The 12,377-nt window shown below is 47.9% G+C and overlaps 1 long non-coding RNA gene across 4 annotated transcripts; it reads right to left on the bottom strand.

Moving 5' to 3' along the window:
• Positions 1-396: 396 nt before the first annotated feature.
• On the bottom strand, positions 397-10,977 carry LOC131907419 (uncharacterized). 4 transcript variants are annotated; one of them, XR_009378393.1, is made up of 5 exons: positions 10,809-10,977; positions 6,538-6,702; positions 3,913-3,969; positions 1,209-1,502; positions 397-510 (listed from the first exon to the last, which is right to left on the bottom strand). It is a non-coding gene; the product is annotated as an uncharacterized LOC131907419 (long non-coding RNA). The 4 variants fall into 4 exon arrangements; XR_009378394.1 differs by having other exon boundaries at positions 397-507; XR_009378396.1 differs by having other exon boundaries at positions 397-507; positions 1,390-1,502; positions 10,809-10,970.
• Positions 10,978-12,377: the final 1,400 nt, after the last annotated feature.

Below are 12,377 nucleotides of genomic sequence, written 5' to 3'. Positions count from 1 at the left end.
GTCAGGTAGTCTGTTCCAGCCAGGAAGTTGGATCAGGTTAAGGCAAGAGATGATATAGTATGTAGGCCAGGGGAGAGGGGTGAGCTGGGAACCATGGTTACATTTTGATGTGAATTGGATCTGATGAGCCAAGATCCGCTGGAGATTTTTCTCTTCTTTGCTTTGCTCTTGCCATCCTGTGGATGGGACCCAGGGCCTTGTGCATGTTGGTTGCCCATGCTGGCCTTAAATGTCCGAGGCCTGAACAATCCCCCTGCCTCAGGCTCCCCAGCAGCTAGGATCAGGAAGAAAGCAAGCAAGCAAAGGAAAGAGGGCAATGTGGAGGAATTAGGACATAGACAGAAAAAATATTTTTTACATTCATTTATTTTGTCAGCAGCACGGGGCTGGTGAGTACAGCATGCATATGAGGTCAGAGGCAAACCGTGGGAGTCACTGCTGTGCTTCCACAATGTAGATCCCAGGGATCGAACTCAGGTCTTGAGGCTTGGAGGCAGGAGCCTTAACCTGCTGAAGAAAGCATTTTTATGTCATGGTATTCCTAAGGCCCTACCTCCTCCCTTGAGGTCTTGAGGACTGATCCACTGCAGTGGATCTTTGAGGTCTAGTGACCTTTCTCAAGGACATTGTCACACCCACCTGCCTTCCCCATTCCCCAGCTATCACTTCCATCCTTGAACAAAAGCCTGGTGCTGGCAATTGGCCAGCTGAGAAGGGCTTGATCACTCACAGCTCACTACCCTTCACTTAGGATTAGTGTTACCCATTTTTCACATATATATATATATAATCAAATGCCTCAGCTGGGTCCTCCACAAAGAAGAGAGATTATTGGGTTCCCACATCTGGAAGTCTAAGATGAGGTGGGTGCGCTGTCTCTGCCTCTGGCGAGATCACCCTCAGCTGTGTCTCATCATGGCACTTGAGAGCACATGCCAGAGAGGTATCACATGAAGAGACAAGAAGCCAGGCTAGGTGTGAGGGCTTATGCATGTGATCCCAGCATTTAGGTTGAGACAGGATGTGAGGGCCAACCTGAACTCATTAATAAGTTCCAGGTTAGCCAATGTAAGACGCTGTCTCAAACAATGAAAGAGAACAAGCAGGAATTGGGGTAGACAGAGAAACCAGGGACCGTCTTGGGAACTAACTAGGGTCCCCTAAGAACTGTACTAGTTCCACATAAGTGCTTGCCCACGGTGACTCACCACCTTCTGCGAGGCCTCCACCTCTTAAGGTTCCACCACTCCTTGCTGTCACGTTACAGACATGCAAGCTTCCAACACATGGACCATTAGGGAACAAATGACACTGAAACCTTAGCAGTTAGGCTGTAGATTTCAGTGACAGAAGAGGTGCACCAAATAACCATGGTGCCATGATACAGACCACACTCCCCTCTTGTGTGATTCTCTCTGCACGGGTAGCCCAGACAACGCCATGTACAAAGTTGACACACAGCATCATTTATCTTACACCATCTCAGATTATACTGTGGTTTCCTAAAAGAGAGAGAGAAAGAGTCATAGATTAAATCTAGACCAGGGGACAGGAAGGAGCCTCCATCCTTAAGAATGTGCATCTGTCATTTCCGATCACTTCCCATTGACCACAACTTGGTTACAAATTCACTCTGGCTATAAAGGAGCCTAAGAAATAAAGACTTCATCCCAGGAAGCTCAGTGACAGAATTGTCAGCGGGTCGGAGAGCAGGGGTGATCTGTGGTAATAGACAGGTGGTCTACGGTGATTGGCAGGTGATCTGTGATTAGATAGGCGATCTGTGGTGATAGGCAGGTGATCTATGGTGATTGGCAGGTGATCTGTGGTAATAGGTAGTCTATGGTGATTGGCAGGTGATCTGTGGTTAGACAGGTGACCTATGGTGACTGGCAGGTGATGTGATGATTGGCAGGTGATCTGTGGTGATAGGCCGGTGATCTATGGTGATTGGCAGGTGATCTGTGGTGACTGGCAGGTAATGTGATGATTGGCAGGTGATCTATAGTGACTGGCAAGTGTCTAAACTACACAGTTGCCAGGTGCTTTTAGCATCATCCCTCATGACCCTGCCCTTGGTGAGTCCCAAAGTATCTTATCATCTGAGCTTCAGTTCTGCTAGAAAGATCAAGCCATCCCACTCCATGTAGCTCACAAGGGGACATCGCTGAGTGTGTGTGTACAGTAAGAGATGTGACCGCTGCATTGCAACCCCAGGCTGCTTCTGGACTTCTGCACCTCGGTGGTCACATCAGTAACACACAGATGACAGTGGAGCAAAGTACTGAGCCACTATGGCTGTGTTTATGTAACAAGTTAATACAGTTGATTCTCACTGTTCACAGCGATTCTAACTGAGTTAGTTAATATGGAGCCATTGTTCTCAGGGAAAACTCAGGGTTAGCTTCCCCCAAGCCTCTACTCACATCTTCATCAACTGATCAGCACATGAGCTTGTCTTATGTGCTTCTGTTAAAGGATACTATACTTGGTAGATGTTATTGACTAATTGACCTTGAACCCACAGCCAATGGCACCACAGCTCATGTCCGAACAAGGCTGACCTACCACATCACAACTGTCCTGTACACCCCACCACTGTACTTAGGACCAATTTAAACACCAAAATAGCAACAAAACAAAAACACAAAAATAAATGAGTCCTCACAAAATGTATTTTCAAGAAGAGCCTTGTTTAAATTAAGTGGAGACAGGAAGGTGGGATATTGCCTTGTCCAGGCTCAGTTGGGAGACTCAGGTCCCAAGCTTTGGCTCTCTCTACTCTGTGTATGTTCAAGAATGGCCATGGGAGCACCAGGAATTGATCTGAGCCTTATGCGTACAGTTTGTTAAGTAGACAAATCAGCAAATGTGGGGTCTGTGCATGGTGAGGCTAGAACGTTCACCGAACGCCCCTGGAGCGGCCCCCAACACATGGGAAGCACTGGGCAAATGACACCAGCTTGCCGGGACAGATACTGATCTTCTCGCTTCACAGAGGAGGAAAGTGGGGCTGGAGAGGCTTAGTGGTTAAGAGCACTTGTTGCTCTTGTAGAGGACCCAGGTTCAAATCCCACTACCTACATGGTAGCACACAACCATCTGTGACTCCATTTCCAAGATCCAATGCCTCTTCTTACCTCTGCAGGCAGGAAGCACACGTGGTGCACATGTGTACATGTAGGCAAAACACTCATACACATAAAATAATAAAATAAATAAATCTAAAGAAAAGTTTTAAAGAGGAAAGTGTGTATTCCAGAGGTTAAAGACCTGGGCTCCAGTCACCTGACCACAGTGGTCAGGACTTGATCAGAGGTTTCAGCTTGGGTCCCTATTTCTTGTGATACTGTCAAGGATGACCATTGCTCTGCCCCCACTGCCTCCGAATATGTACAGGCAGGCACTGGTCATAGGTGCGTGCACACAGGCAGCTCATACATGCCAACAGCATCTCCTGTATTTACACAAGAGCTTCCTTTCTCAATGTTTCTCAACTCTGAGGCACCTTAGGAACAAACTGTTTCCCAGATTCCTACCTGAGACATGGAATTCCTCCATGATCTTCCCACAGTTTCCAGACCTCCCACTCTGCCGCAGTACCCCTCACCCCTCACCAGGCCATCCAGGCAGCCAGGCACACAGAGTTCATGATGTGGCTTCTCGGCTCCCTCCAGAGCTCATTGAGGGGCTCCCTATGGTCCTGGCTCACTCCACCTAGAACAGGAGTCCGTGAGAAAGGAAGAAACCCAGGAGACGAGAATTTAAGAAGCTGGGGCCTCAGGAGCCATCACAGAGGGAGGCTGGTCAACAGAAAGACACTGTGAAGAACAGAATGATGAAGAGCCTGTGATGCCAACATCCCACAGAGCTTTCAATAAAATATTCATGCACCTGCGCCACAAAGCTCACCTTGCCATCCGTCAAGCCTGTATTCCTGGAGTCAAGGTCCACTCTGGAGTCTGGAATCTCGGAAGGTATGCCATGCAATTTACATTTGGTTCATCTATTATTAAGGATCAATAAACCATAGCCTGTAGGCCACATGCTTTCTGGCTGCTCCCACCAGGACCCTGAACAGTACCACCAAAGCCACCAGCTTCTCCTGGTCAGACACAAATGTGTTTCTGATGCCAGGATACCAGCCACCACCCTACTCTTCTCTGACTACCCTTTCCCGGCTTCGGGAGAATTTTCAATCCCTTCTCTTAATGCTCAAAAACAATTCTTGAGTACAGCATGGACAGTGACCTTTTTTGTTTTGTTTGAATTTGTGATCCTTCTCCCTCTACCTCCTTCAGCAAATCCCACTGGTGTGTGCCACCACAATCTTGCTTTGTTTTTTTAAGACAGGGTTTCTCTGTGTAACAACCCTGGCTGTCCTGGAACTTGCTTTGTAGACCAGGCTGGCCTTGAACTCCTGGAGATCCACCTGCCTCTGCCTCCAGAGTACTGGGATTAAAGGGGTTCTGTGCAAGGCTGATAAGGGACTTTATAATAAGAACATCTGACAAGCATCACCTCAACCAGGCAATCAAGGTCACCCTCAGCAGTCCTGAGTAGGGTTGATCCTATGTGCCCTCAAACAGGACAAGAGCAGAGTGGTACTTCATGTCTGTGCCTTTCCCCAACATCTGAAGCATGAATCTCCTGCCAGTATTCCTCAACACTGTCAAGGAATGTCTAGGAAACTGTCACAACCAAAGGCAGTCAGTCTAAGGGGGCTCGATGATTGAATGTGACATATACCTGGATGGATGCTAGAATGGAAAAGGGCCATTAGGAAGAGGGGAAGCTGAGGTGGGGAAACAGAGAAAAAAGTAACTGGAATAAAAGTGGGGGCCAGTTGATAATAACAGATTATTACTTGTTCGATAGACTGACATGAAGTGGGGGCTGAAGAGATAGCTCAGAGGATTAAGAGTACTGGCTGTTCTTCTAGAGTACCTGAGTTCAAATCCCAGCACCCACATGGCAGCTTACAACTGTCTGTAACTCCTGTTCCAGGCAATCTGACCCAGTCACATAGACATACATGTGGGTACATAAAATACAAATAAATTAATTTTAGCTGGGCAATGGTAGTACATGCCTTTAATCCCAGCAGTCGAGAGGCAGAGCCAGGTGGATCTCTGTGAGTTCAAGGCCAGCCTGGTCTACAGAGCGAGATCCAGGACAGGCACCAAATCCACACAGAGAAACCCTGTCTGGGGGGTTGGGGGGGGACACTGACATGAGTCTGTGGATGAAAGCTATGGACAGCTAGGGAAGGCAAACACACAGAACACGGAGATTCTTTGTACTGTGTTAAAACTCTGTGGATCCAATTTGTCCTCTAAAATAAGAAAGGTTTTCTTTTTTTAAGCTAATCAAATGTATAGCTATTCCATCCTTCCCACCTGGAAGTGCAAAGCCTCCTGGCTTATGTAAGAAGACAGTGTCACCAGACCCCAGCCTCTGATGCAGTGTGACACCCGGCTCTGCTGTGGCCTGCTGAAAAGCCCAGGGTGAGTTACTGGTCTCCTCTGGGTATCTGTTTCCTGCATATTAATGAGGAGAAGGTAATGAACAGGGCATCTATGTCAGGGAACTATCAAGAAAACATATGTCGTTCATGATAGGGCTGTGGCCGAGGCCTCCCAAGCCTATATAAGACCTGAAGAGCTATCCCTTCCTGTGGCAGACAGACATAAGGAGGTGGAAGGCAGGCGTCTGGGAGACTCCTGGCTGCATGGTTACTCAGGAGCTTCCCTGGAATGCTGGAGGAAGTACGGGGTGTTGTTGCATTATTTCAAAGGAATTCTGGTCTCTGTGTTCATGACCGGGGCATGCTGGGAGCACAATGCCCGGAAGGCTACTCATGGCCCATCAAAACAGACAATGTGTCTATTGCCTTCCCTTGCTTCCCAAGAGAATTGGTCATGAAGTCTTGCTGAAGCACCCCACCTCTGCCCGGAATACCTGACTCACTGCCCACAAAGAAAGTTCTAGAAAACCTAGGTCTCCAGCGCCCTCACCAGTTGGGTCACCACAAGACGATTTCAAGGTGGCCTAGCCAGAGGACCTTAGGATGATCCGCCACTCAGCACTGATGGGGCATCCTTAGTGAGTCTCAGAAGGACCCTGATGGGTGGGCTGAGGCCCGTGACGGGCCTGAACTAGATGTCATTGAACTCAGGTGTGAGATCTTCCCTCTGCTTATTTGGATGACCTTAAGCCAATCATTCAACCTGTCACCAGGAGAAATAGCACCTGTCTGGAAAAACTTCACAGTCTGAGAATGCAAGTAAATATTGTTGGTAAGGTTGAGTAGTGAACCCCGAATGTACCAAGTCCTATTCCTCACCAAGTGCCTCCAAACAGGCTTTCTGAGATGGCCTTGCAGCTCAGCTCCACGAGAGACAGCACATCTTCTGGTCAGAGTCTCCAGATCACTTACATATGGGACCTACAGGTACTCAGAGAACTGGCCTTGTGTAAATGACAGGAGTCAAAAGCCTGAGACTCAGAGGGCTGGAGTGATTTGCCCAAACATACCCGGATTAGCTGATGAGCTGTGAAACTGGCCCTGGGACTGGACAGTCCTCCCTCTCAAAGGGGCAGAGCTTGCTGCTGGATTCAGCTGAGGCTGGAGACAGGAAACGTGAACTGGATCTTGGCCTCTGGGTAGAGCTTTTCTCTCTCTGACTTCACCTTCCTCACCTGTGGTATGGACAGAATGAGCATGAGGAGCATTCGGTGTGGTTCAAACTCTAGCCTGGGTGTGTCAGTGAACATAAGCTTGGGTGAGGCAATTTATCAGTCTCTGCGGTGGCTACAACAGTCGGACCTCCGGGAGGAGTGTGGAACTTAAGAACCATGGATTGAGCTTGAGGGGGAACAGCTTCACAGCGGACCTCTCTTCTTGCTTTGTCTTCAAAGTGCTTTGTCTTCAAAGTGTCGGTGGTGTTACCCATGCTGGTTTATAAGCATGATCTCTCCAGGGGGAAGAAGCCAGCCCAGTGTGAGAACTGCGCAATTCTGACTGAATTCCATTACAGTCTCTACCTCGGGTCTGGCGAGACCTTAGAGGAGACAGAGATGAGAAGTCCCGCCCCTAGCTGAGTAACTATTGCCATTTGATTGCTGCTGAGTGAGTGAAAATGGAATAACACCCAGTATGCTGACCACACTCCAGGGCTGGCCTCATGCCCAGGAGTAGCTGCCCAACATAAACTGGACTCCATGGTTTGGTTTGTCTTTCTGTTTTTAAAGAGAGAGAAGGAAGAAGGGAGAAAGAGCGATAACCTGAAGCTGGATAGGTAGGGAGGTAGGGAAATATCTGGGAAGAGTTAGGGAAGGGGCCTGAATATAATCAGAATACAGTGTATGAAATTCTCAAAGATGATAAAAAACTTTAAATGTCTAAAAACTAGACTATAAGGTAAATTTAGTAATGATTATTGCTTCACTTAAGACTCTCTTAGCCAGGTCTAGTGGGGCGCATCAATATTTCCATCACTCAGAGACTGAGAAAGGAGAATTGGAAGTTTAAAGCTACCCTGGGCAACCAGGGAGACCACGTCTAAAGCAAACAAACAGAAGGACTTTCTTAACTGCAAGTGACCAAAAATAGAAACCAAACATTAGGTCATATGGGTGAGTAGGAGTAACGAGAGGCTGCCTTCCGGTGGAGCCTGGTGGGCTCATGCATCCAAAGACTCGGTTCTTTCCATCTCTCAGCTCAGCTTTGACCTCCCTGTGGGGGGTTCTGGAGGCCACCTGAGTGTCCCTGCCTTTCTGTCAGAACCCGGCTGTCAAGTCTCCTTGGCTGCAGTTGAGGCACAAGGTCCGTCCTGAACTCATGACCCTAAAAACCGACTATGACTTGAGCAGTTGGAAAACAGCTCACAGGGCTGTCTCCTCCCACCCAAACCATAAGGGCTGAGCACCGAGCCAGGAAGGTTCTCAAAGGAAATTTGGGGTACCGCTTTGCCAGAAGGATGAACAGATGCTAGATGGTGCCATGTATTGGTGGCCACTTTAATCATGCATAGTGAGAGATTTTTTTTTTATTCACTGGTTAATTTGCCTACGAAATTAATAAAATGAACTGAGCTAGGTGACAGGAATCATGATACCATGGGTTAAAATGAACCTGCCCCTGTAGTCTGCCTCAATTGGATTCAATGACTTTGTCCTTGATTCCCTGAACCTGAAGTCATGGGACACCCATCAGAAACTGTTCCTGTCACCCTGTTAGTGTCTAAACCACAATCGTAGAACCAGCTACATGGATGACATGGGGGTGGGGGACTGGAGTCACTCCCATCCACACAGTGGAATAAATTCTGAACGGATTATGAACCTACTCATCTAAAATGAAGTAAGTAAGTACTCAAAAAGAGCATGGGCAGAGGCTAGGCATGGTGGCCCATGCCTTTAATCCCAGCACTTGGGAGGCAGGGGCAGGCAGATCTCTGTGAGTTCAAGCCAGCTTGGTCTACAGAGAGAATTCAATACAGCCAGAGATACACAGTGAGACCCTGTCTCAAAAAAAAAAAAAAGTCTTAGTTAGGGTTTCTATTGCTGCAAAAAGCAAGTTGTGGAGGAAAGGGTTTATTCAGCTTACACTTTTACATTGCTGTTCAATGCCAAAAGAACAGGAACTCAAGCAGGGCAGGAACCTCGACGCAGGAGCTGATGCAGAGGCCAAGGAAGGGTGCTGCTTTACTGGCTTGCTCTCTGTGGCTTGCTCAGCCTGCTTTCTTATAGAACCCAGGACTACAAGGCCAGGGATGACACCACCCACCATGGTCTGGGTTCTCCCCCATTGATCTCTAATTGAGAAAATGCCTTACAGCTGGATCTCATGGAGGCATTTCCTCACTGAGGCTCCTTCCTCTCTGATGACTCTAGCTTGACCCAGCCAGTACAGAAACAAGAGGGGTGGGGGGCAAGTTCTTCTGGGACCTTGGAGTAAGAAAAGGCAGATAAATTTAACTGTTAACACATATATTCCACATATAATCTTAGTACACAAAGCAGAAAAATAGAAGAAATAACAGGGAAAATATTTGTAGCGATATAAAGACAGAGTTATTTATTTTCCCCAACACTAAAGGATTTCAAAAAGTCAAAGAAAAAAAAACAACAGTCCTATAAAAAGGAGGAAGCTGGAAAAATGAATAATTTACATAAAATAAATATAAATACTCTCAATTTTGTAAAAAACAAAATGCAGTGTTTGCCTTGCTCTTATTCAGAGAAATACAAATTGAAACTACATACAGTAAAATACCTTTTAGATTGTCCGAGAGTTTGACAATATGCTCATTCCACTACAGGGCAAGGACCCTTTTGTACGCTGCCGGAGGGACTACAAAATGGTGTGATCCTTAGAGAAATTTGGCAATGTTTAGCAAATTCACATACGAATCTATACTTTGGCTGACAATTTATTTAGTCCCACGCGTTTAAAAAAAACAAAACAAAACAAAACCAGAAAAACACACACAAGGCACACAAGGCAGGACCTTCAGGACCTTGTGTAGTAGCAAATTCAGGAAACAACCCAAGTACCCATTGGTAAGGGACTAAGTAAATTAAGCAACAAAACACTGTGTAACTGAGTAAAAAAATGGAGAAATGAGGCTGTCTTCATAAACCACTGTATTCTCCAAGAATAGAAAGAACAAGATGGGAGCCAGCAAAATGGCTCGGCAGATGAAGATGCCTGAAGCCAGGTCTGGTGGCCTGAGTTTAATCCCCAGAACCCACATGGTGGAAGGAGAGGACTGACTCCAACAGATTGTCCTCTGACCTCCACATGTATGTGCCATGGCACACCTCCAGCCCTTCCCCACCCCCACCCTCCACACCCCCACCCCCACACACAAACACACAAGCATAAAATAAGTAATTATTTTTTAATTAAAGAACAAGATGAACAGGACGCTCCCATTTTTCCAAGAAAGAGAAGGAGGATAAAAAGAATATATATCTTCTCTTTAGTAAAACAAAACAAAATAACCACACAACAAACTAAAGAGTTACCTATAAAGGGATATGTTAAGTCTCAAACCCTGAGACAAATCACGAGGTGCCTAGTTAACGTATCAAGGCGGACTTGGCCACCAGGTTCTCCCAGCATCCCTCAGTTCCTACCTGTTACAGGTTATAGATGGGGTACCCTGCCCCTTACCCGCCCCCCAACTCTCCAGCCCAGGGACTGGCATGCCTTCCCCAGAAGCCTCTTCCCTGTATAATCCAGCCATTTTGGTTACCCACCCCTTTTACCTTCTGCCCTCCCGGCTGCTGCACCTGGTTCCGGTCTCTCCCTTCCCCTCCCCATCTCCTCACGTGGCTCAGGGTCATGTCCACTCTGGACTCTCCCCGATGTCTCTGCCTCTGGCTGTGCTCTCCCTTTTATCTACAACCAACTTTCTCCTCCACCATATCTGGGAGCAGGCAGGCCTGCCCTTTTTATTTCTCTTTTTCATTCATTGGGTGCGGAAACCCAGGAGAGGCATAAACGAGCTCCCCTTTCGAGGGGCTTGGCCTCTCCTCGCTGAAGCAAACCGCCGGTTTTTCCCTCCTGGACATGGCTCACTTGCCGGTGCAGGCTTCCGCCACCCAGCGTGTTTGACTCCGAATTCGAGGGTTTGGCTCCTCCCCCTGCCCTAACCATCCGTCTCTCCCACTTGGTAAGTGTCCTCTCTCTGGCTCCTGGGGCCTGCTACACCCTTTGGGGCGCCCACCACATGGACATCTCTCAGCTCCGCCCTTTGGGGCCCCAGAGTGAAATTCTTGTCACCACACTTACCCACCTCTACTCCCTTTGCAGAGGGAGCTCCCCCACCGCCAGCACCCTGCTCTACTCCTCACACTCTGTGACCGTGGGCGACTCCCACTCAAAACCGCAGCCCTCAACTCCGCTTGCTGGTCTACACAAGTCTCAACACACCCTCAGATTTAGTGACGTCATAAAGCCTCGCTGCTCCATTCTCTACTGTCACACAGCCTGGCCACGGTATAAACGTCTCTCTGCCCAGAGGATGGCAATTTGACTACCCAATCCTCACTGATCTTGACAAATAGTGCCAACACGTGGGCAAATGGTCTGAATCCACCTGTGTGCGAGCTGCTTCACTCTCTGTCCTCACCCTTCCCTCTGTGCCTCATGCTGTGTTCACCGGGTTCTCTTGACAAAAGGCAAACCCCCTCCTGAAGCTGACCAGGACCCTCTGCTTCCACTCTTTTTGACCTCGATAGAGAGAGAGGATGCAGCCACACCTCTTCAGCCTAATGCTCTTCATCTGCCTCAGCCTCATTCTCCCACCCCCTCTCAGCTGGTTCCCCGCCCCCATACTAACTCACCTCAACTACACTCCCCTCATCACCTCCCGCAGCTCACATCTGCTCCCACACTGATGGTCTTGACCCACTAAGGGAAGTGGCAGGTCCTAATGGCCTCCTCCATGTACATGTCCCTATTTCTATGGCTGACCTCTCCCAGGTAGAAAGGTGCCCTGGTTCTTTCTCTGCCAACCCTTCTAGTCACCAAAGAGTTCAGGTGCCTTACTCAAACCTATGGCTTCCCCTGGTGTGACCTCTATATGATTCTTTCCTCTACTCTCACCCCTGAGGAAAAGGAGAGAGAGGGTCTGGTTGGCTGTTCAAACCCACACAGATGAGATCCCCCACAGATTCAGTTCTGTAGCATGAATCTTAAAAGTTCTTATTAATAAAATCAAACCCAGGGCCAGTTATTGGGGTGAAATGCTGGATGGTCAGAGAGACAGAACAAGCCACAGCTAACCTCACCTGGCCAACTTCTCAGCTGATCTTGTTTCCTCAGACTGGAAGCCTCTGTGTCCTCATATCCAAATGGTTCTCAGCTGAACTGTGCTGCTCAAAACCTAAAAGCTTAACCAGCCAAATGCTTCTAGTTTCTGGTCTTCACGCCTTATATACCTTTCTGCTTTCTACCACCACTCCCTGGGATTAAAGGCTCACTTCTTGTGATTAAAGGCGTGTGTCACCATGCCTGGCTTTTTCCAGTGTGGCCTTGAACTGACAGAGATCCAGAGGGATTTCTGCCTCTGGAATGCTAGGACTTGCTGTGGGATGTTCTGTATGTCAAATATGTTGCTCTGATTGGTTAGTAAATAAAACACTGATTGGCCAGTAGCCAGGCAGGAAGGATAGGCGGGACAAGCAGGGAAGAGAATTCTGGGAAGTGGAAGGCTGAGTCAGAGAGACACTGCCAGCCTCCACGATGACAAACAGTATGTGAAGATGCCGGTAAGCCACGAGCCATGTGGCAAGGTATAGATTAATGGAAATGGATTAATTTAAGCTGTAAGAACAGTTAGCAAGAAGACCGCCACGGCCAT

The sequence above is a fragment of the Peromyscus eremicus genome, chromosome 3 (genome assembly GCF_949786415.1).
Source record: "Peromyscus eremicus chromosome 3, PerEre_H2_v1, whole genome shotgun sequence".
NCBI lineage: Eukaryota > Metazoa > Chordata > Mammalia > Rodentia > Cricetidae > Peromyscus > Peromyscus eremicus.
Note: the sequence above shows the minus strand (reverse complement) of the source record. Positions and strands in the feature narration are given on the sequence as shown.